Source organism: Hylobates moloch, unplaced genomic scaffold (genome assembly GCF_009828535.3).
Source record: "Hylobates moloch isolate HMO894 unplaced genomic scaffold, HMol_V3 SCAFFOLD_3, whole genome shotgun sequence".
NCBI lineage: Eukaryota > Metazoa > Chordata > Mammalia > Primates > Hylobatidae > Hylobates > Hylobates moloch.
Window position 1 is genome coordinate 42,509,710 of NW_026652278.1, and position 4,068 is coordinate 42,513,777.

A 4,068-nucleotide genomic window follows, 5' to 3' on the forward strand; every position below is an offset into this window, starting at 1 on the left:
AAAACCAGACCGAAGACATCTCCATTTGTTTCTTATGAGTTGGAGTAGGATGCCTGGAAATAATGAGGAATTCACAGTGTCTTTTCCCCAAATGTTTTAAGTTTTTGTATCAGCAGTTTTCTTAATACATTTTCAGGAGACCTAGAGGAATAGAATTTCGTGATTTAAAAAATTGAGGCATAGAAAGACAAGAATTACAGAGCTGGGACTGTGTCCCTTAAGGATCATCTTTCTTTCCCAGTGGTACTTTGTACAGTACTTTGCACACAGCCAACCCTCAACAATGTTGATGACAATGATGATTAAGGATGACTATGTCTCATATTTCTCTGTTCTCAGTCCTTTTCTACCATTTTGTTCCCCATAGCTCCGGCTATTTCTTGTTTCAAGCCTTCTAGAAACCTGCCTCATCTTGTTTGGAGTTTAATGAGGGCATTGGGTATGTATTCTGTAGCTGCCTTCCATAGTTATGATGATGGTAATAACTTCAAATGATTAGGGATTTACCCTCAATCACACATCTACATTTTGAAACCTTTCTAAACTTGAGGAAGTATGTTCCCAATATGTTACCATTTTTTGCAAAAAAGAAACATTCTCTGGTTAGAATGTTTCTAACCAGAGAATGGAAATACCAGATGAAACAAAATTAAACAGTTTAATGTTGATTTGTGTTTATAGAAATTTTCAGGATCTTTAGAACACTCATGTGAACCCTGAATTTCTAAGGTGGCAGGGTGATAAAATATGTAGAATTCCCCAAACATATTTGACCATAAAATCATTTACTCATTGAACATCTTTCTAATGGGACTGTTTCAAATGATCAGATACCTTTCCCTAGGGCTTGTTTCCTTCTGAGTAATGACTAAGACCGTGCCTCTTCTCATTATTTATCATTTCAGGACAGATGCTGTTATTTCTCAGCCTGAATTTCTGTTATTTCTCATCCTGATTTTCTCTAACAATAAGCTGTTTAACTATGACCTCATATGTGAGCTGCTCAGTTCCCATAATCATCTCAGCTGTCCTGTTCTAATCTACAGTTTTCAAGGTGCAGAATCAAAAAAGTTAACAATAATTACAGTGATGACAACTAATATTTATTGAGTTTGTGCTGTGGACCAGATGTTGAGCTAATATGTGTTATAACATCCTACTTAATTGTCACCACAGCCCTGTGAGGTAGTTATTAATATTTTCATTTTACACATGAGGAACCTGAAGAGAGCTTATGTAACTTCCCCCAAGAAAGTGGCATGTGGAGGAATTGGAGCCTGGTTTTTAACCTGACTGTGTTCAACTTTTACCTAATACATGGCATTGCCCTTTCAGTGCTAATTCTCTCTCTCTCTCTCTCTATATATATATATATTTTTTTTTTTTAATAAAAAAATGTGCTGTCTCTCCAAGCAGAATCCTTTTAAAAGCAAAGGGCCGGTGGTCCGGCCTTCAGTTCACTCTTTTGTGCTTGGCACAGCACTTGGCATTCTGTAGCAAATACTCCTTTGAAAAGAGAGATTAAGCAACTTGCCAAAACCATTCAGGTAGTAAATGATAGACCCACGTTTTCAACACATACTCCACTCATCACACCGTCTCATGGAGTTCTTCTCATCAGCACTACGCTCAGTGTACCAGGTGAGTCCCTCTTCTTTTTTGAGGCCACCCCCACTCGGCTTCTGAGCATCCCAAACAGGGAGTTTTGTCCACTCCTAACCCCACGTTCATTCTGCCCTCTCCCCAACGGACAGCATCCTAAACCTAGTGAACTAAATTTACTGGTAAATGGCTAGTGGGCTAATGGCACTTTGGTGGTTGTCCTTTGCTAATTTTATTGTTGTTAGGAAGATGCCCTCAACCCCAGCGCTTTCCATTTGGGAGCTTTTCCGGAGGTCAAAATCTCTCAATTTACAACCAAAACGCCAGGGTGGCAGCGAGAGTGTACGGCCCGGTCGCGGTACGCCCCTGGCCACCCCGCGGCACGGTTACCCCCACGCACGAGTCATGGGCGCGCCCCGTTGTAGCCACTGGAGATGCCACACGGCCTTTTAGGAAGGCGGGCCATCAACCGGTGTTCAGGATAGAAACGTGGCCACCTCCTCGCGGGCGGGTGCTGATCTGCGGTGGAGACTGCGCCCTCACGCAGAGAACGACCGAAATCCCCTCGGGCCGCTGGGTCTTGCTTGCATGGCTGGACGCCGCCTGTCCAAGGCTTTAGCGACCGTGTCTCCCTTCATGACCTTGGCCTCTGTGACAGGCAGGCCCGGCAGCTGACCCAACATCCCGGCCAGCTGGAGCCTGTTTTCCTCACATGGGTTTTCTCTAAACTTCATCGTGTCAGGTTCGAAGCGCACTGCTGAGAAGCCCTACGAGAAGGCCCGGACATCTCCGTACCCTGGCTCCAAGGTGGAGCGAAGCCTGGTTCCCCATGAGAAAGTGAGCTGGCTGGCCGAGTGGCGAGAGTAACGCGTGTGGAGTACACTGCCAGCTCTGTCTTGCCTGGGCCCGTGTGGGCACACCCTCAAGAGGGTGAAAGGAACTTCTCTCCTAAGTTTAACGAAAAGGATGGGCATGTGGAGAGAAGGAGCCAGCATGGCTTGTATGAGATTGAGAAGGGTAGACTTAGAAATCCTGCACCTCGGACAGGACTGGTTGGCCAAGGGCCTTTGGGGTGTTGGGGCCCCAATCATGCTGTAGATCCCGTCTTAACCCGATGGAAAAGGGATGGCAGGGGAAACGAAATTACCCACCCTATTTCTGGGAAAAATATCCTGCAATTTGTAGCCATCAAAAGGAAGGACTGTGGAGAATAGGCAATCCCAGGGGGATGGTGGATCCAGGAGAGAAAATTAGTGCTACATTGAAGAGAGAATTTGGCGAGGAAGCCATGAACTCTTTACAGAAATCTAGGAAAGAAATGCAGGAGTTGGAGAGACAATTGCACAAACTCCTCAGCCAGGAACATTTTGTGGTCTATAAAGGCTACGTGGATGATTCTCGGAACACAGATAATTCCTGGATACAGACAGAGGCTGTGAACTACCATCATGAAACTGGTGAAATAATGGACCATCTTCCTCTGGAAGCTGGCGATGATGCCAAGAAAGTGAAATGGGTGGACATTAATGATAAACTTGAGCTTTATGCCAGCCACTCCCAATTTCTTCAACTTGTGGCTGAGAAACGAGGTGCCCAATGGAGTGAGGATATGTATCCTGATTGCCAGGGATAATAGCTTGGAGTCTCATGTGAGCCAAAGGCCTTCAAATAATCAAGAGTGGATAAGAGGCAAACAGCACATAACTCCCACTAAATAGGACAGGGAGGGTCACCTCTTTGGTGATTACTTCCAAAACTGTGCTGTATGAAGGCTTTGTATTAGGGAATAATGTTAGACAAATATGGGGAAATGGGATCACAGAATTTTTGGCTTTCCTGTTAGAAGAAGAATAACTCAAATGCTGTATATATTGTATACATGGTTTAAACTAACTTACACAGCTACTGCTCTTTGGAGAATTGTAAGAAAAACAATGACATCTTCCTTAACAACCATAGCCTCTACTTTTCAGCCAGTTTGCATTTGTCAATTCTTCTTCCTCCTGATGTTTTAATGTGGCATAATCTAATGTATAATCTGACTTCTGAGTTAACATTTATTTTTTAAATTTAGCTTTATGTGGTCTTGTATTCCTTGCTTTTGAGTATGGGAGCTCTCTGGCTTTTCTTTTTTGTTTTTTTAGAGCTTCAGTTTTATGGGAAAAGTTCAATCTCTATTTTGGTCCACAAGGATCAAGTGCTTATGAACCAGACCAAAGGAAAAAAAAATGCAGTGACAAAATGAGCTTAGATCCAGCCCTCTGATTATCAGAACCCTTTCTGTCTGAACAGAGTAAACTAAGCTGAAGATACTGGTTTCTTCTCATCTCAGGAGAAGACCATACAAATGCAGATTCTTGTCATGCAGGTGCCTTTATCAGGACATGTAAGTAATCCAAGCATAATGAAAATACAATAATTCACACCCACCTTTTCTCAATTAAAATAAAAACCCAATATGCAAAC

The 4,068-nt window shown here is 43.2% G+C and overlaps 1 pseudogene; it reads left to right on the forward strand.

The window, feature by feature from the left end:
• Positions 1–1,869: 1,869 nt before the first annotated feature.
• On the forward strand, positions 1,870–3,651 carry LOC116457639 (ADP-ribose pyrophosphatase, mitochondrial-like; annotated as a pseudogene).
• The last annotated feature ends 417 nt before the right edge of the window (positions 3,652–4,068 follow it).